The following is a 21,657-nucleotide window of genomic DNA, read 5'->3' on the forward strand; positions in this document are numbered from 1 at the left end:
TGAAGTCTGACATACTTGCAAGAAACACAAGGAAGAGAGTTTGATCATCACTTTTCAGAGGAAAAAAGTGAGCCTCAGAAGGGATATTGGCTAGAATTTAGTCTTCCTACTTGGACCAGTAGTAGTTTCCTTATATTTGATCTCTATGTGTATTTATCCTTTTGAGATAGGATTTGAAATAAGTTGATTGTCATTGTCTTTTCCGTGAATAATTGTTTTTATTCTTTGGGGGGGAAATCCTACGCTCATTGGAAGTATTTTTGTCTTTTTTTAATAATGCAAACTGCATATCACTCTTTACCACCATGAAAGTTTTCCGAGTGCATTGCAAAAGTAATATTAACATTCTTTAAAGACTTGGTTTATATTTTAAAACAGAAATGAAAAGCAAAGAGCAAAATAATCATTGAAATTTGTGTTAATATAAGTTGGGGGAATTTTTCTTCCTTTTTTTTTTTTTTTTTTTAAGTGAGCTATATGAGGTCAGCACTACAAAGTGATTCCCATGAATGTAGATTCTTAGAAAGTTGCCCTGGAAAGTTCTTACATAATGGTTTAAAATAAATATGAACTGTTTTCTAGCTTTATAAATATAGGGATTTTGATTTAAATTTGATGGAACTGTGTAGTTTTTCAAATTTAAATATATATTTGATAATATCTATCCAATATAAATGAGCATTAAATGACACAGTGGGTGAAACTGCCTGCGATCGAGCTGAAATAACACAACATACAAAAAACATAGATGTTTTATTTCTTCTTTTTTTCTTTTATTCTTTTTTAATAAAATTTTATTTTATTGGAGTATAGTTGATTTACAATGTTGTGTTAGTCAGTTATACATATACATATATCCACTCTTTTTTTAAGATTATTTTTCCATATAGGCCATTACAGAGTAATGAGTAGAGTTGCCTGTGCTATACAGCAGGTTCTTATTAGTTATCTATTTTATATATAGTAGTGTGTATATGTCAATCCCAATCTCCTGATTTATCCCTCCCCGCCCTCACCCGCTAGTAACCATAAGTTTGTTTTCTACATCTGTGACTCTGCTTCTGTTCTGTAAATAAAGCAGAATTCTATTCTGTTTTATTTCTTTCCTTCTGTTTTCTTCCTTTTTCTTTTTCTATTTTTCTTAACCATATAAATTACCATTCTGATTTCAGATGTGAGATTATTGAAACCCAGAGAGAAAAGTTGCTTGTTCAAGTCTATACAGCTTTTAGGTATAATTGCTGGGATTTCAAACCCAATTTTGTTCACCTCAAACCGTAGTTCCTCTTACTAAACAAAAAGGCAATAAAAGGATGATGATATAAAAGGTGAAAGTTCAATTATTATGATTATACCAAGGTGTGATTTTTTATATCCTGTGACACCTGTCACCAGTTTAGACTGCAAAATTTGCTAAGGATTTTAACTCGATATAATTAAAACATTTAGAATACAATGGAAACATTTTTAATGGAACTGTTTGACAATGGCTCATGTAAAAGAGTAAACTTTTTGATTAAACGGAGGTTAAATGGCTATCTATTAAGAAGATTGGCAAATTTCTGAATAGAAATAGGCGGGAGGTGAACTAGACAATTTCTAAGATATAAACAGTTTGTGACTCAGCTGCTTCTTAAATATTAATAGATCGACCTCTGCTTGTGGTCTTTATACTTTATGCCTAGCAAGCCTACAGTTCAGCCATTTGACTACAAATCACCTGTAGTTTGTTTTAAAGCTGTTGAATCTCCTTTAATTTTTAAGATGTTCTCCTGCTAAAGATAATATGTAGTGAGGGCATGTGATATATCAGGTATTGTGAGAGATTTCTTTCCCTCTCTACTCAATACCTACCTATCTAGAATATATACATTTACAAGTACGTGCTATTTATAGATACATATATACACATATGTATGCTTTATATGTACATATCTATATCTACAGATACACACGTGTGTGTGCTTATGTGATTAAAATAAAATATATTCTCAAAAAAGAAATTATGAAAGTTTCTAATTATGTCTAGTATCTTTCTACAATTTTCCAGTGCACATATTGGTACATTTTTTTAAGTCAAATCAGAATTCAGGAATAAAAAAATAGACCAGAGGAAGTCTCCTTATGTATCATCTGTGGTACCATTCATTTTAAAACATGTTATTGCTCTTTCATGTTATGGTATATTTTTTTTAATTCCATGTAATTTAAAATACTGTAGGAATGGCTTTCAACATTCTAGACTCAATTATATAAAATTGAGACCAAAAAAGAAAAGTCAAAGTACATAGAAATCATGTTGAATTTCATCTCTTGTACATTATTAAAGCAACATAGATTCCTTAGAGAATATACAAGCAGAAATTGATTTCTTTTTATATGATCTTGGCAAATATTGTCTTGATACTCAAACCAGTTTCACCCATGTTTATCATTGAAAGTTTCCATCTTACGCACATATATTTGCCAGCTCTCCTTTCTCAGCCATCACTCTACCATCTGGTGTTGCTTTTAGACTTATCTATAATACTAAGCGGTGGTGGAAAGGGTGAGTAAGATATAGGGTGAAATTCCATGGAGATCCAGATGTTTGGAATCTTTATGAAAATTCAGTCTACAAAATCTTTTTAAAATATATAAGCTTAATAATTTATTTTTAGGTTGTTATGTGAGAAAATGTCAGCTGTGACTACATTTATTCCTGATTTTTCTGTGGACACATAGATAAATTATTTACAGGCGGATCTAGTCCAAGACAAACTGGTGGTGTAGTAACAGGCTCCCCTGCTTCCAGCCAAGACCTAAATTTTATTGTCCCTGCAGTTTCATATCTCATAGTTTCATGTTTTTCTTTTGTTTCTTTCATCCCAACCACCCATGAAAGCTTGTATTCAAAGCCTTCTTTCTCAGAACCTGATAGCACCTTCCAATGGTATTTCTCCTAGAAACATTTTATTTTAGTAGGAATCAAATTCTTAAGGAAAATGGATAAAACCCTGGGACAAACAGATGTGTTAACATGGAGAGTTAAGCCTGCAATAAACAATAAAAGGAGCCAAGTAAGGTTAAAACATGTTTCCCCTTCCAGGAGAAAATAGGATGTCCATTAAATAATACCTTTTGATTTATCCTTCATTGCAATTTTTGCTGTCCTTGGAAATAGGAATAAAAATGCACATCAGCTGACTACCATTTGTCTTGCACACACCCTATCATGGCTTTTATCTGAGAAAGAAAATTAAATGATGCAGGTTGTTCGTTGTTTTTTGTTTTTTTCTTTTTTACTGAATCTCCCTGACCACAATAGTTATGCTGACCTTGACCAAATTATCTCCATGTACTAGTTCTATTGCTGTGTCATAGAGCCAAGCAATATTTCTGCAGGTCTTTTTTAGAATTCTTGGGTAAAATGTGTAACAGATGTAGGCAGGGGTTAGGAAAGAGATGCTATTTATTCTGCTTCTGTAGTTTTGGATGGAAAATACTTTTTAGGTGATCTGTTTCTAAGAAGTGCAATTTTCGGGAAACCACACATCATATTCTCAAAATTATTTTCCTTTTTCTCCCTCAAAATGTATTCTAATCATCTCAAAGTAAAGGATTATTCTCAAAAACAACAGCAAAAGATGCTGCAGCTCACATTAAATTTGCTTCTACTCCAGCAGAAAACTACTTCAAATTTCACAAAGATAGTCTTTCCTCCATTATATCTGGATTATATAACCCAATTTATAGAAGGAAAAAACACCCAGAATACAATCTCCTGGAGTATTTTGGGGGGGCATTCTCCTGCAATGGGATTGGACTCAGCAGTTCTAGGGTTTGTGCTAGTTGGAGATGTAACTGGAGTTTGTGCCTGTAAACCCCACAAACTTCCCATCCTAAGAGATAGGAATAAACAGACATGTTTAGTCATCCAACAGACATGTGTCTAGCATTGGTGTTGTGTTGGGGACTTTGCTAGGCATGAAAATTCAGAGATGAATCAGACACAGTAGAGAATGTCTGCAATCTACATGAAATTATATCCTGAACAAGGACAGACTGTAAATGCATGCTTGAATATATGTGCTCTTTTAAATCCAGGAAAAATATTTTCCACATGACCAATGGTGGTACCAAAAAAATGAATTGTTACTGGTGTACAGTGGCATTTGTAGATATTAGAAAACTCAAATCAAAAAGGGAACATTGCTCTGCCATGAATGCACGATGTTCATACTTCTCTTTGTAAATTGCTGTGTCACCTCCAGGGTAACTTGCAAGTGCATTTTCATATGATGTTTCAAATAACACACACCAATGAGTGGAACTTAGAAAAATGTATAAACGTGCATATTCTTTTGTTCTGAACAATAAGAAATATGGAATGTCAAGTGATGAACTAACAGCAAACACAAAATTCGAATCTTTTTAGGTTAACTTGTGACGTAGTCAGAAAACGTATCATGGAAATGTAACTGTGCAGAGTGCATCTGGAAACTGATTTATTGAAGCATTCAGATAATACAGTGCTATTTATAGGAGACTCTGTTATAGATATTCCTGCAGTTATTACAGAAGGAATTCTTGTCCCGTGGGGTCTCCAATTCAGACAGGCTGCCTTGGTTTCATAACACAGGTTTATTTGCCATATGATGGTGGATTTCTTTAAAGAGAATATACTTAGTAAAGATTTAAAAATGATTATGAGTATGAATAGAAAGTGGGCAGCTAGCTGAAGGAATTCTCTAGATGTCTCTAGTTGACATGCATTTTTTTTTCCAAATTAAACATCAATTTGAAATTCTAGAGTCTAAGTGGATTTTCTATGGAAAAAAATAGGTGAAAGGAATATTGTGGTCTACTCCATTGTTTACACAAAGGCAGACAAGAGATAATGAAATATTTTCAACTACCTACACAAACTAATTGTATATCTTTATATACCTAATAATGTCTCATGTTTTAATTAAGATAAATTCATCATGAGAAATATGAAAAATATCAAATAGTCAACTCCAGTGTTGTTTATTCAATTATATAAGTGAAAGAAACTAATATTCCTATGTGAGTTTAAAGTTTAAAAAGCATTTTCTTTTCTATAATTTTGTGGAACTCTCCACTAATATAGTGATATGCTTGGTGATGTTATCTTCCAGACAAAATTAGTTATTCTACCCCTATACACCCGTGTCACTTTCTTGGGACATTTATATCTCTATTACAGCACTGAATACTGTATGGTAGGTATCTGTTCATGTTCTGTCCTTTTCTGAGCTCTAAAATCCCATCCAGCAAGAGATGTTTATTATCTGCATCACTCCCCCCTCCCAAACTTCATCTGTAAATGTAGGCTGCCTACTGATGCTTAACTTTATTAATTTTGATTTAACTACTATCTTACCTAAGCTAAAAGTGATGCTCTAAGACATTAAGAGATGCAGCCAGGAGCACATAATATTGAGAGGTAAACCAGGATGCAGTTCTAGGCATCCTTACTCTAAATCCCCAGCCTGTGCTTTTAGTCTCCATCTTTCCCTATCCTTAGCCTATTTGAAATTATAGAGCTACAATATAAGGAATATTATAATAATGAATATAGAAGTATTTTAAAATAGCACTAAACTTTTGTGTAATATATATATTTGTTTCTATGACGATTTTAAATAATCTTTATAAAACACATGTTTAGTACTATCAAAAATATTAATTTTACAGGACTGCTCCCTAAATATAGATCCAGGTTCTGACTTCTGGTTATTTCTAATCCACTCCGCCGTTCATCTACTTTCCATTTTAGAGTGTGATTGAATAAAGTCATCATAAAGCAAAATTCCTTTCAACTGTGATGATAAAACAAGGCCAGCCACTTGGGCTAGGAAAGCAGGAGGAAATGAATGTCAAGTCTTGAAAATCTGGGGATGTTCAAATGAGCAGAGTTGGAGGCATATCTCAGGCTTTATTGACAAAGGAATGCAGTGTCATTATCCATTACTTACAATGGCTCATTTAGATCACAATACGTGCTTCCAGCGCAGAGAGAGAAATACGGGGCAAAAGAATTTTCTTTCAGTGCTTTGCTATCAATTCATGCCAGCATTAAGAGATCTATATTGTAATTTTCTTGAAATACTTTGACTTCCTTTGTGTAAACAAGAAATGATTAAGCAAGCACCTTTTGGAGAGTAAGGAACAGGGTAGCTTTTTAAAATTTGGTACTCTCATGAGCATTTTATGACATTAGAGAATCCGGGAATGTCAACCATGAATGGGACCCTGAGGATTTTATGTCCCATACTCCTTCTTTGTAGATGGAGAAACTGAGATTCACTGTGAATATGGGATTTGCTCAAGATAGTTGGAGGTTGAATAGAAATTAGAACTCAGTTTTTCTGAATTCAGGTTTGGAGGCCGACTTGTGTAAAAATGTAGGTGTGTTGGGAAAACAGTGTGATGGTTTCCATGAGACTGCGGCCATCTCTCCCTTGTGATGGTCATGAATATATATGTCTCGTTGATTTTTTCACTACGATGGCTCTGCGTCTTATTTCAAAATGTAAAATCAGCAACTTTCGTCATCTCTCAGTAGCTGCGTGAACTTTACAGAATTCTGTGAATTGGGTTGTCTCCATTTCCTGTTTATTTCTGATTGCATTGTTTTCTCAAGATGCATTTTTTTTTTCATCTGGAATTCATTCTCTGGGAACTTCCCTCTCTAAAAAAAGCTTAAAAACCAAGCAGTGTTTATTTTTTGGTAATTTTCCCTGTACTTTTACTCTGTAATTTCTCTATTTAGAAACCTTCGATTGTTCCCAATTCCCTTCCGCAGCAGATTGAAAATTATCTGCTTAGTTTTCAAGGTTCAGTACATTACTTACTTTCAATCCCTGTTCTTTACCATTTCCCCAAATGCACTTGGCATATTAATCAAACTTAATTTTGGAACCTCTAATTAGTCTCATTTCTGGGCCTTTGCTTGCCTGTGGTTTCTCTTTCTTCCTCCCTGTGGAAAGTGTAAGATTTCCTTTTAACTATTAAAAATTCCTGAGGTTGTAGGGCTTCTTTTCTCATGCCCAGCAGTTTGTGTAAAGAACCACAGAGATGGAAGAGCTTCTCCCAGGACTGGGTCTCAGCAGCGTAGCTGGATTCTGGTCCTTATTTGCCTATAGCTGGCAATCTTTTTGATTTTTCCTTCTTGATCTGAATTTTCTGGGCTTGACTTCAGCCTGTCCTTGCCTATGTAAGACCAGAGTCATGCTTCAGACCCTGTCTGCTTGTCTCAAAAACCTCCTACTGGTGGCACTCCTAGTGAAATAGCACCATCCATTGCCATTCATGGCTGGGAATGGTGGCAGAAATGATCCAGTCAGTCTCCTTTTCTGACTTCCGTTCCATCTACATGTGTGTATTTGAAAATAATTATTTTGTTTCCGTTTTCTTTTCATTTGGTATGGGTTTTGCCTTTTATAGAAGCCTTCTGAAAAAACAGTTTTGTTTAGAATTTAAACATTGTCAAAAAATATATATCGAGGCAAGTGACTTTCTTTGGAATAGAATACATTCCTGGATATCAATACAGCATGTTTTTCCTTTTAGATTTGTCCCAAGTTCCCAGGACATTTACTTAGTGGTGGCATACAGAACTCTTATACAAGGGCCCTGGTTCTGAGAGGAAGAGTCAGCAGTGACATTAAAAGGATTTCTTCCTCAACTAGGGAAATTTGCATGTGCTTAAAGCCAAAGACATTAGAAAGGACAAGATTTAAAAAAATGTCATAAGAAGAAAAAAAGGTGAGAGAAAAGTCCATCAGAAGTTGGAATGGACAGGCATTAGTGCACAACTGTTTACCATTATGAAGAAAGGTACCAAGTTAGCAGAACACCAAATAAGGGAACTGTACTTGCTGGAGAAATCTTCTTCAACAGCAAAGTATTTTGGTGAAGGAGACAAAGTTTTGCAATTTAATATGTAGATGTAAAGCGAAGCACTGGATAGTTTTGTCTTAAAGAAGGCCAGTGAGAATCTGAAGGGTCTTAGGGAGGTTTTATAGGTGCTGTATTCTTGGCTTTCTGTTTCCTAGTTAAGTAAACTTTATTGTTTCAACAAATGAATTACAGAACCTATTATTTTAGTTAATAGCCTAACTTTTAACTAAAGTAAAGATATAATCTCAGCATATGCTCTTAAATGACTCAACTTCTTGTTTTAATAAACAATTCAGGCAAATGAATCCAATAGCATATTTTATAGTCTTTCCTTGGTGAAAGACTCACACTACTGTCACGCACATAAGAAATCTCAGTAATGTTTGCCTCTCTTTTCTCTATTACTTCACACATCCTGTAAAACCAACTTCAGTCACCTTCCAAAATATCTTTTGCATCTTACCCCTCATATAAGCCCACTGCCACTGGCTTCTGTTCACCTTCGTGCAACTTCTAATTTACAATGTAATATTCTGATTGTTTCCAGAACATACCTCCAAGTCTCCTTCACCCCGCTGCCAAAGTGTTCTTTCTTTTAAAATATAGATATGATTGGATCATATCACTACCCTATTAAGCAAAACATTTAAGTGCTTTCTCAAGGCCCACAGAATATAACCCACATTTATAGCGTGGAATTCACTAGCCTGTGAAGTCTTGGATAAAAGATACCTAGATTTAGGGCTTCCCTGGTGGCACAGTGGTTGAGAGTCCGCCTGCCGATGCAGGGGACACGGGTTCGTGCCCCGGTCCGGGAAGATCCCACATGCCACGGAGCGGCTGGGCCCGTGAGCCATGGCTGCTGAGCCTGCGAGTCCGGAGCCTGTGCTCCGCAACCGGAGAGGCCACAGCAGTGAGAGGCCCGCGTACCACAATTAAAAAAAAAAAAAAAAAAGATACCTAGATTTAAACATAATAGGCACCTAATAAACATTTGTTGAGAGAATAATTGAGAACAAGCAAAACAGGAATGAACAAATGAGATTTTTCTACACAATTTGGCCTTAGCATCCTTATCCTGATCAAACCCTCTATGAATTCAATGACTGCTACCCTCTGTACCATCTGCTGTTCATTCATTCTGGACACCAGTCACTGTGCCATGTGCTGGGAACAGAGAAGTGAAGCAAACTATCGAGAACTTCATCCGCGAGGATGAACGGCTCACGGTGGAGTCATCGTTAAAAAAGGAAATGCGCAGATGAGTACATGAGTCCTATTCATCATAGTTGCTACAAAGGAAAGGGAGTAGGTCCTCTGAGAAAGAAAGGAGATAGACTAAATGTAGCTTAACGTATGGCAGAGTTGGAGAAGGTCTCTTCTCCTGTCATTTAAGATGTGATAAGTTATCCAAGAGAAAATTGGGAAAAGAGCATGTCAGGCAGCTGCAATAAGTTGTTGAGGTTTTTTGTTAGTTTTGTTTTATTTTGTTTTGTTTAAGATTCTGTTAGCTTGTGTCTCATTCCTCCTTAAAGACAGTAGGCATTCCTGTACTTATGCCTTTTTGTGATACTGATTCCATTGCCTGGAATGTTCTTGTCTTTCATTTTCTATCTAATGAATTTTTTCTTATCCTCCCATGTTTTCGTTAAATATTAAAACATCAAACTGTCCTTACCCCTGACAAAAACCTGGATGTTTATTGCAGCTTTTTCCTATTGCTAAAACTTGTAAACAATCAAGATAGCCATCAGTAGGTAAATGGATAAAGAAACTGTGATATATCCAGACAATGAAATATTCTTTAGCACTAAAAAGAAATGAGCTATTAAACCATGAAAAGACATGGAGGAGAGTTAAACACATACCACCAAGTGAAAGAAGCCACATGCCCTGTGATTCCAACTATATGACATTCTGGAAAAGGCAAAACGATAGAGACAGTAAAATAAAATCGGAGTTTGGGGGGGATGAATAGGTGTAGCAAAGGGTATTTTTAGCGCAGTGAAATTCTTCTGTGACACTACAATGATGCATGGATATCATCATCATTTGTTCAAGCCCCCATTAAATGTATGACATGAAGAGTGAATCCTAAAATAAGCTATGGATTTGGGGAGCTTATAATGTGTCGATGTAGGTTCATCATTGGTAACAAATGTAACATTCTTGTGAGTGATGTTGATAATTGCGTTGGAATGCGGGTGTATGGGAAATCTCTGTACCGCCCTCACAGTTTCGTTGTAAACATAAAACTGCTGTAAAAATCGGTCTTATAAAAAACACAGAGCGTTGGCTGAGCCGGTCTCCCGTGTCTGACGCCTCCGCGTGCTCCATCTCTGTGGTGATGACGGTGAAAACCAAGGCTGCTGGGGACACCCTGACTTACTCCAGGATGAGGGGCATGGTAGCAATTCTCATCGCTTTCATGAAACAGAGAAGGATGGGCCTGAACAACTTTATTCAGAAGATCGCCAGTAACTCCTATGCATGCAAACACCCTGAAGTTCAGTCCATTTTGAAAATCTCCCAACCTCAGGAGCCTGAGCTCATGAATGCCAGCCTTTCTCCTCCACCAGGAAAGCGGTCCCGAAAAAGAAGGAGGAAAAGCGTATTATGTCAGAGTGGAATGTTCTCCTGAAGAACGTGAAACACCCTTTCCTGGTGGGCCTCCACTTCTCTTTCCAGACAAGCTGTACTTTGTCCTAGACTACATGAACGGTGGAGAGTTGTTCTACCGTCTCCAGAGGGAGCGATGCTTCCTGGAACCACAGGCTCGGTGCTATGCTGCTGAAATAGCCAGTGCCTTGGGTTACCTGCACTCTGTGAACATCGTTTATAGAGACTTAAAGCCAGAGAATATTTTGCTGGGTTCCCAGGGACACACTGTCCTTACTGACTTTGGACTCTGCAAGGAGAACGCTGAACACAATGGCACGACGTCCACCTTCTGCGGCACACCCGAGTACCTTGCACCTGCTTCATAAGCAGCCTTATGATAGGACCGTGGACTGGTGGTGTCTGGGGGCCGTCTTATATGAGATGCTGTATGGCCTGCCTCCATTTTATAGCCGAAACACAGCTGAGATGTACGACAACATGCTGAACAAACCCCTCCAGTTGAAGCCAAATATTACAAATTCTGCAAGACACGTCCTGGAGGGCCTCCCGCAGAAGGACAGGACAAAGAGACTTGGTGCCAAGGTTGACTTTATGGAGATTAATAATCACGTCTTCTTCTCCCTAATTAACTGGGATGATCTCATTAATAAGAAGATTACTCCCCCTTTTAACCCAAATGTGAGTGGACCCGGCGACCTGTGGCACTTTGATCCCGAGTTTACCGAAGAGCCGGTCCCCAACTCCATCGGTCGGTCGCCCGACAGTATCCTCCTCCCAGCTAGCGTCAAGGAAGCGGCCGAGGCCTTCCTGGGCTTTTCCTACGCACCTCCCGTGGACTCTTTCCTCTGAATGGTCTTAGGGTTGGCTGTGAAGCATTTTACGGGCGTTTTTTAAATGTTTTAGTTAGCCTTTTGGCAGAGCTGCCAGCTGACAGGACATCTTAAAAGAGAATTTGCGCATCCCTGGAAGCTTGCACATCTTGGCAATCTTATTGCACACTGTTTGCTGGAAGCTTTTCGAAGAGCACATCCTCCTCAGTGAGCTCGGGAGGTTTTCCTTATTCTTCCTTCCAATGTGGTGCTATCTCTGAAATGAGCAGTAGAGGGCCGCCCCAGGCAGATGCAGTGGTCTCATTCGAAGGAGGACGCTGTTCGGAGAAGGAGCTTCTGAAGGTCTGTCCGGGCCGTGATAACGAATCTTATGAAACGTGCCTTTTCTGATGAGATCGTGTTAGCTCCAAAGTTCTTCCTGTTGCCCAGTGTTTCCGTTCTGTTTTTCCTTGTGGACTTTCTGTGTGATCGACCGTATGAGTGTGGCATGCTTGCTCACAGAAGGACTCAGTTATAAGCATCAATGTGACACTTGCAGGACACTACAACGTGGGACATTGTGTGTTTCTTCCATATTTGGAAGATAAATTTATGTGTAGGCTTTTTTTTTGTAAGATAAAGTTAATTACTAAAATTTATCGAAAATGGTCTTGCAGTGACTTGTATCCAGATGCTTAAAGAAGCATTGCTACTACAAATAGTTCCATTTTTAGAAAAGGTTTTTATGGACCAATGCCCCACTTGTCAGTCAGAGCCTGGTGTTTTCATTGTTTAAAATATCACGTGTAAAATGGGCATTATTTATGTTTTTGTTTTTTTGTTTCTTTTTTGCATTCCTGATAATTATATGTATTGTATAAAGAAAGTCTGTACATTGGGTTATAACACTAGTATATTTAAACTTACAGGCTTATTTGTAATGTAAACCACCATTTTAATGTACTGTAATTAACATGGTTATAATAATGTACAATTCTTTCCCCCCTCCCTACCACACACCTTTTTGTGTGTGTGATAAACCAACTTTGGTTTGCAATAAAATCTTGAAAAATATTTGCAGAAAAAAAATACATTAGGATTTATATACACTACCAAATGTAAAATAGATAGCTAGTGGGAAGCAGCCGCATAGCACAGGGAAATCAGCTGGGTGCTTTGTGACCACCTAGAGGAGTGGGATAGGAAGGGTGGGAGGGAGGGAGGCACAGAGGGAGGAGATATGGGGATATATGTATATGTATATCTGATTCACATTGTTATACAGCAGAAACTAACACACCATTGTAAAGCAATTATACTCCATTAAAGATGTTAAAAATAATACATTAAACTATTTACATTAAACTTTCACTTCCTTTATATTAAATTTGGTAAAATATCACATTTTCTGCTCTAAGGACTTAAGACCTTTGAAGGTTGCTAAAGCCCAACTCCTTCCAATCCCCTCCAAGGACCTACAAGCCCAGCCTGTCCCTCACTCCCCATCGTCTGTCTGGTCTGTTTCCTTTTCGTTTACCCCACACTTCTGCTCCTTCCACACTGGCCTTCGTGTCCATCCTGCTCCTGGTCTTTCTTACTTTTATTTCTCGCCCTGAAACCACCATTCCACAGATATTAGGAAACCTGATGGCTTGTTCCTCTTTTCCATGAAATCTGTGCCCCAAAATGATCTTCTCAATGAGGGCTTCTCAGATGCCTCATTGAAAGGACATTCACTCACCCCCAACCAACCCCCAGTAGGTACCCTCAAGTTCCTTCCCTGCTCTATTTTCCCCCATAGTAATTATCACCATCTGATACACTGTGTATTTTTTAAATGTGTTATTATAATAGAAAACTCTGTGTTGTTCCCGGCTGCATACCTACTGTGGGCACTTTATAAATAATTGTTGAATGAATAAATGAATGCATGTCATCTTAAATTCATAATCACTGAGCAGTTATCCTTAATACTAGTTATTTTTCATATCTTATTATAAAATCAATACATGTTATTTGAAGAACATTTCAAAAAAAGTAGGAAACAGGAAAATAAAAGTCGCAATTATCATCATAAATGTGACATTATGGTTAACATTTTGGTTTACATATTCTTTCAGCCATTTTCTGGTCTATAAATATAAACTTGATAAAATAGGGAGTATAGCATAAGCACTGTTTCATGGCCCATTTTTCTTTATCTTAACATACTGTAAATATTTGTCTATTAATTAAACATTCTTCAACAGCTTCACTTTATTGACTGTCTAATGGTCCACTGTCCACTTTGTACCAATCAAGTGCATGATCAAATCTGACGTGACTTGAGTCAGGAACACCAGAGGATGTTTATCTATAGCTCTTCAGTTAATTATTTAAAAGTGGAAGTGGGTTAAGTAGACTAGGAAATAGACTTGGTTGTCAATAAGTACATTGCATCTTATTTGTGAATACTGTCTTTGAATTAACCAGTAAATGAAACTAGAGGGTCAAAAACTGAGACGTTTACCAGTGAACCAACAAATTGCAATACAAAATAACCTCATCTGTAGGAAGATTGCCCTTGACAGCTAGAGTCCTCAAGTTCATTTAGGCATACTGCAGTTGACCTTGACACTCTTCAAATGATTGCTTTATTAAAAGTGCTAGGTACCTCTGCCTCCTTACAAGACTAGAAGTTAAGTTAAAAAAAAAAAAAAAAGGAAAGGGCACTGTTCACCATTATTTTAGAGATTAAAACCTCTGCCTGGCTCCAGGGCAAATAGTTGATGCTATTTTTTTTTTTTTTTTTTTTTGCGGTACGCGGGCCTCTCACTGTTGTGGCCTCTCCCAGTGCGGAGCACGGGATCCGGACGCGCAGGCTCAGCGGCCATGGCTCACGGGCCCAGCCGCTCCGCGGCACGTGGGATCTTCCCGGACCGGGGCACGAACCCGTGTCCCCTGCATCGTCAGGCGGAGTCTCAACCACTGCGCCACCAGGGAAGCCCAGTTGATGCTATTTTTGAATACCATTGCCTTTTTTTCATGAAGCAATATGAATTAAATTTCACAACCTGTTCTATATTACACAAAGGGTAAAAGTTGATATTTTTTGTGATCGGATTTATTTCTCTGAAAATAGAAGATCGACTTAGAGGAGACAAAAACTTTTTTTTTTTTAAGCCTCACAAATCTATTTTTTTCTAGTATTAACAGTTCAGTAGATAATTTGAAACTGATTAATCTGTTAAACCATATGTCAGAAACATGCTGCAGCTGTTAATTGTCCAGCAGAATCTGAACTACAAGTCTTGAGGAATTCGCCCTTGGACCATGCAGACCAGACAATTTCCTATTTGATTTATAACCATGATTCTTGCAACGTGACTGATTTTCTAGTTATACTACCTTAAATTTTTTCTAATGTAGCTATTGGACTAAAAAAAGGCAGAATGGAAGAAAGTTGATCTGAACCTTTTTAGATAATGGCATTGAATCTATTCGTTATCAGATGCTACTGTACTGATTGTGTTCAATATTTTTCAAAGTATATGAAGATCCCTACTGTATGTTCTATTTTCCATATTTTGAGAACGTATTGAAGTCCCCTCCCTTCCAGAAAAATCACCGCATAGCAGGGTGATCAAAGTATAAACAAATACTTATCACAGTAGATTGTCAATGATACAGGATGAAAGTGTTATATTCGAAATACCAAATTCTTATGTTCTTTTGAAAACAAAGAAGAGCTGTAAAAGAGCTCTCTCAGAAAAGTCAGTAACTTCAACTCTTACAAAATTTATTTGCTGAAGCCAAGTTATTTTAAAAGTTCTAAGGGCATGTACTGATGATATAGAAGAACCCTCAATATAATCCAGGGGTTCAAATGACAGGTCACGTTAAGGTGGTAAAGATCAGAGAGATGCTGTCTCTCACGTGGGATACAGCCAGGAAGATCTACACATAACGTCATGGGATAAAGTCAACTCTCTCTGCACAAGCAGTTTTTAAAATGGAAAAATGCAAAAGTGTCCATTAGACAGATAAAGCGAATACATCTCAACAGCCAAAACTAGGAACGATTGTGGCTTCCTCACATTTCGATGGATTTATTACCTCTAATTGTCAGTAATCCATTGATGTAACAGCCTTTTATGGCATTCGTGCTGTATGCCAGGTTCTTAGGCCCTGGGAATACAGGCTCAACAGGACAGGCGTATGCCCCGTTCCCATCGTCCTTACTACCCAGTCAACAAGTAATAAACACATTTCTAAAAAATAAACAGTCAAGGTAATTTTAGATTGTGATTGGTGCTGTGAACAAAATAAAACAGTGCAATCCATTGAATAGCAAGTAATGTTTGGGGCATATGAAGGTGAAAGTTGAGTTGGTGAATTTAGACACTGGCCAGAGAAAGAGATGGTGGTATTTGAGTTGGGGGCAGCCTGGAAAGAAGTCAGCCCTCTTTAGACATGATGAAGGGAATTCTAGCTGGGAGGCAGGGAAGGGGGAAAGGGCCGTGAGAGGGAGTGTGCTTTCTGTGTCTGAAAAAGAGAAAGGAGAGTGAAATTAAGAGCTTAGTGACCCAGAGGAGAAGAGTGAAATAAAATAACACCAGAGATCACTCAGGGCCAGACCATTGCAGGCTTTGGTGGAGTTGGGATTTCATACTCAGTGCAAGGGGAAGCCGTCAGGAGCAATGGCCAGGAATAATCTGATCCCCATTTTTAAAAGATCCATCTGGCGACTGTGAAGAAAATGGATTTTAAAGGGATAAAGTTCGAATCAGGAAATAAGTACCCAATAAATATTTATTACATGAATAAATGGAATAAATTTGATGTACTTTGCTGAATGTCGTACTCATTGGATGTAGGCATATCAATTGAGTGGCTGATTCTGTATGGTTTTCTCTGAGAACACCTATGTAAAACTGCAGGAGTCTCTTCCTTTTAGTTGAAAGGTATGGGTCTGCTGTGGACAGAAGATATTGAAATTGCTGCAATATCATGGTATAGGGTATCACTTCAAGTAAATTCCTGGGATCCAAATGGGAAGTGGTAAGAAAAATCTGACCACTTCAATATTATTAGCAGATCTGCACACCTAGGAATAAATCCAATCAATGCAACATATACAAATTTTATCCAAAGTGAATCTGGAGATGCTGTGACCTTGAAATTGTAGACCTCAAAAACATAGGTCTTGTAATCAGGCACAACTTGGTTTTTGTCCTGGTTCTATTATTCTTTAGCTGTGAGGTCTCAAGCTTCCTCATCTGTAAAATGGTAATGATACCTATGTCAAAGGCTTACTAAAGTAACTCACTGAGAGAATTCTCTTGGAATATTTACTATATTGCCTGCCACATAGGTACTCCATAAATGATTGCTATTACTATTTCTTTATTTGCTGATTTTGGTTTAACGGTCTGTACTGTTTATGCTACTGAGATGGAAGAGGGACAGATGCCTCATTTAACGCATGGCTACTGCAATGCATATGTAGCACATTGGGCTGTGTCCCATTGAATAGAAAATGAACAAAAAAATGTAAATAGAGTCACCTCCATTGACTAGTAAACAGGAAAGATTCAGTGAGAAGAAAAAGGGGGAGATAGAAGTCTCCTTTTTTCACTTAATGATTTTCATTGCATACCAGGTAAAGTATGTCCACTCAGTTGATTTAGTTCTAAATTCATTATCTTTAACTTCTCCCTAAATTAGCATTTGATGGCAAACTAATGGTACTTCTCTTCATGACCGCTAAGTTCTTTGTGGAGTAGGTAAAGGAAACTAAATCCATTCTTCCATATGTTGTATGAAAGGACAATTAATTCTCCACTTAACTACGTAATCTGTTTTACCAAGGAGCTAATACTCTTGCGTTTTCTGTGCAGGAATTTAACCCTGCTATGCAGATGCAGATATAAATAATAAAGGTCCTTATATAAAATTAAATACACAAAAACAATATTTACTTTTATTTTAAAACAGAAGGCAATATTTGTATGGGAATTTCTGTGATAGGTCAAAGTATGCTAAAGACCAGATGGTACATGTTCTTGCTTATTTAAACATATATGTTATAGTAAATGTAGTGTGTGTGTGTGTGTGTGTGTGTGTGTGTGTGTGTGTGTGTGTGTGAAGACTTGTAACAGTGATTCCTTCTATGGACTATGAGAGCCCTTTCTATCTCTGTATTGTATGACATTTTATAGGATCAGGAAAAAAATGGGTCTCATTTCTAGTGACACAGAGTAGGCCAGGGAAATTGGAGAAGGTACACAAAGCAAGGTATGAATCAGAAGAGTGGGAGGAAAATATGATGGAAGTGAAGATATATAAACTTCATATGTGGCATATGAGTTGGAGTCCTTGGTGGTTTTGCCCTAAGGAGGAGCAAACATTTTTCTAGAATGCTCCTATAACACGGATTTTTTTTAACCATTTACTTTCTATTGCTATGATGTAAAAAATCATAGAAAAACGGACCCAAAACTAGACATTTGAAGTCATGGAAAAACTGAGGAGACTCTGGATAAGACAGAAGCTAGTCAACCAGATTCTGGCCCTTAGGAATAAAATCTCGATTTTTTTATTGTGAAGAACATGCTCTTTCTTCCATGTGCTAATATTGGGAAAACCTCAGCCTAATACTACCTTTGAAAGTTACAACTATCCCAAGAAAATATTTATTAGACTAGGTGAAGTTAAGATAACTGAACTTGAAAAAAGTTATTAAAAAATACTGGAAGAGAAAGTCTTATTTATACTTCCTGTACTTGCCATACATTCAAGGAATAATACAATACTTATATTTCAAAATACATCTGTAAATTATTATTAAATTTAAAGACATTTGGCTTCCAGATAGGATTACACCCTTTCCATAGAGAGAAGTAATTGGGGTATGGGATTTCCACAGATGACATGTGGAATGAGCTCAGTTTGTTTCGGTTTTTTAATAGAATGCTAAAGTTAGCCAAGTCCTGAGGTGAAAAATACAGAGCCTATTCAAGTAATGCGTGTCAAGGAAAGAAGACAAAGCACCATGTTTCTAAGTGCATCGAGACAAAATACTTCTGTAAGCAGCGGCCCAAGTTTATAGGGAGTAAAAATAATGGATCTGCCACAGCTGTAAAGAAACATTGTGAAGTTATTGTTAGTGCTGTCGTCCCTCCTTCCTTCCTTCCTTGTTCTCTCCTCTTTATTTAGAGGAAAATTAAAAAAAAACACACACACACACAAGGAATCATAATCTTGGGAATAAAGTCTCTAAAATAAAGAAGTACTAGATCCCATACAAGTCTTCTCTTGGTCAGAGTGTGGAAACGGATGCTTCTTATACTTTGTGAAGAATTTAAGGGGCAATATTAACCTCAGTGATTACTCAGGAAGCACCTGAGTCATGACTTCAGTCTCCTTTTCATTCAAATCCTGAAACTCTCCACTAGGCTAGACAAGAAATACCACCTTATTTGTCCAAAGGATTTTCCACTGTCTTTGAAGCAAAGTAACGAAAAGCATGCTTTGTCTAGGAAGTCAGGGAGATGGTACAGAGGATAGCATCGTCATCAGTAGGTGGGTACACTGGTAGTTGCATTCTCAGCTGGTGAGGACAGCAGTTGGCTATGTTTGGGCACCTGGGTGAGCAGACAGAGCATCAGGAAATCCAGGAGCAGGAAGCACGGTACAGTCCTGGAGCATCGAGACGGGACTCCAGACACTGAAATGAGCGTCAGGGGAAAAGAAACCATCTCTGCAGGAAGTGAGATGCTACTAGGGAATTAGCACAGACGTTTAGCTTGGATTTGAAGATAGTTTTGGCCGTAAGGAGCAAGGCAGGAGGCTATAGATTGGAAACAGAAGCGTTTAGGGAGAGGTGTGGCCTCTGAAATTTTCCCTGACAACGGAGAGGAAGGGTCATAAAACCTGAGGCAGGAAGAGTAATGTAGCTCTAGCTTCAAAAGTTAGGAATTGAATGCACAGGATGTAAGGAGACCATTGAGTTATGTATTCCCCTGAGAATATGCCTTTTCCAGTTTGTTTTTTTCCCTAAATACGAATCGAAGATATTGCTAGAATTTCCGTCCTGATAGCACTGCTTGGTTTTGGAGTCCTTTGCTAGTCTTAATTGTTTTCTGGGTATCCGGCTTGTATTTCCAAATGTGTGATATAAAACATGTATTTAAGTGCTATACTTTTTAAAGATGTGTCATGAAAATTTTCCAACATTATTTTTCAATCACAGATACAATTGAATGATACTCTGATGTCCATTACATCTGTTCTGAAGTCATTTGACCTTGCAAATTCCTGCCCATACTGCTTGCCAACAGAGATCTCTCTTGGCCACACTCTCATAGGTGAAGGGCAACAGTCGTTTCATCTCTCTTCGCCAATCATTTCCTCTGTTCCAGCATGAATTCGTACAGAATTCTTACAGCTAGTCTGAAGACTGACTGAAATTGTATGAAAATAAAACTCAAGGCCCATCTGCTCCTGTAGTTTTCATCCAAGATTCCCTGGAATGGAAGTACACTGGAGACTGAATGTTTGCCATAACTGTGTGGCTGTAGTTTTGGAAGACATCCTAGTATGGGAAAATACAATACTAAATTATTTCAAATGCTAGCATTCTCTCTCTCTCTACTACTACTACTACTACTACTACTATAAAAATTCTAACTTGATTTCCTTATATTTAATGTCTGCAGAATGTTGAGACAGGTGTTCTAGAACAACAAGCAAGCTGTCTCTTTGGAAGATAGAATGTGTAATAACTATTATTACAGTTGGAGATAAAAATAGATAGTTCATCATCATAGTCAGTCTGGAAATATGGGCACACGTGGAGTGCAGCGACAGCCTTCTCCAGGAAATTTCATCCCCATTGTAGTCTCTCCGTGATTTTGCCTAAGCTTTCCTTTCTCTACAGTGTCCTCAACCCTCTTCATCTACATGCCCTCAATTCTTCAGGTCGGATTCATTATTTGTATGTTACCTGTTACCATAATTGATCATTAATCTTTCTTCTTCGTGGATACATAGAATATTTATTATACTAAACCAGAGGTTGGAAAACTTTTCCTGTAAAGGTCAGATAGTAAATACTTTCGCTTTGGAGGCCATATAGTCTTTTTTTTTTTTAACGTCTTTATTGGAGCATAATTGCTTTACAATAGTGTGTTAGTTTCTACTTTATAACAAAGTGAATCAGCTATACATATACATATATCTCCATATCTCTTCCCTCTTGCATCTCCCTCCCACCCCTCTAGGTGGTCACAAAGCACCGAGCTGATCTCCCTGTGCTATGAAGCTGCTTCCCACTAGCTATCGATTATTTTTTACATTTGGTAGTGTATGTATGTCCATGCAATTCTCTCACTTTGTCACAGCTTACCCTTCCCCCTCCCCGTGTCCTCAAGTCCATTCTCTAGTAGGTCTGGGTCTTTATTACCGTCCTGCCCCTAGGTTTTCATAACCATTTTTTTTTTGTTTCTTTAGATTCCATATATATGTGTTAGCATATGGTATTTGTTTTTCTCTTTCTGACTTCATTCTGTATGACAGACTCTAGGTCCATCCACCTCACAAATAACTCAATTTCATTTCTTTTTATGGCTGGTAATATTCCATTGTATATATGTGCCACATCTTCTTTATCCATTCATTCGATGATGGACAGTTACGTTGCTTCCATGTCCTGGCTATTGTAACTAGAGCTGCAATGGACATTGTGGTACATGACTCATTTTGAATTATGGTTTTCTCAGGGCATATGCCCAATAGTGGGATTGCTGGGTCATGTGGTAGTTCTATTTTTAGTTTTTTAAGGAACTTCCATACTTTTATCCATAGTGGCTGTATCAATTTACATTCCCACTAACAGTGCAACAGGGTTCGCTTTTCTCCACACCCTCTCCAGCATTTATTGTTTGTAGATTTCTTGATGATGGCCATTCTGACTGGTGTGCAGTGATACCTCATTGTAGTTTTGATTTGCATTTCTCTAATGATTAGTGATGTCGAGCATCCTTTCATGTGTTTGTTGGCAATCTGTATATCTTCTTTGGAAAATGTCTGTTTAGGTCTTCTGCCCATTTGGGGGTTGGGTTGTTTGTTTTTTTCATATTGAGCTGCATGAGCTGCTTGTAAATTTTGGAGATTAGTCCTTTGTCAGTTGCTTCATTTGCAGACACTTTCTCCTGTTCTGCGGGTTGTCTTTTCATCTTGTTTATGGTTTCCCTTGCTGTGCAAAAGCTTTTAAGTTTCACTAGGTCCCATTTGTTTATTTTTGTTTGTATTTCCATTCCTCTAGGAGGTGGGTCAA

The 21,657-nt window shown here is 37.7% G+C and overlaps 1 protein-coding gene and 1 pseudogene across 2 annotated transcripts in view; both read left to right on the top strand.

Moving 5' to 3' along the window:
- LOC307191243 (contactin-associated protein-like 2) overlaps positions 1 to 21,657 on the top strand; it is a 656,837-nt gene that overhangs the window by 327,669 nt on the left and 307,511 nt on the right. The gene's annotated exons all lie outside the window — the stretch shown is intronic.
- On the top strand, positions 10,256 to 11,441 carry LOC307191790 (serine/threonine-protein kinase Sgk1-like; annotated as a pseudogene). Its single transcript has one exon. The product of its transcript is annotated as a serine/threonine-protein kinase Sgk1-like (transcript).

This window comes from Stenella coeruleoalba (assembly GCF_951394435.1).
Source record: "Stenella coeruleoalba genome assembly, chromosome: 9".
In the NCBI taxonomy this organism is placed as follows: Eukaryota; Metazoa; Chordata; class Mammalia; order Artiodactyla; family Delphinidae; genus Stenella; species Stenella coeruleoalba.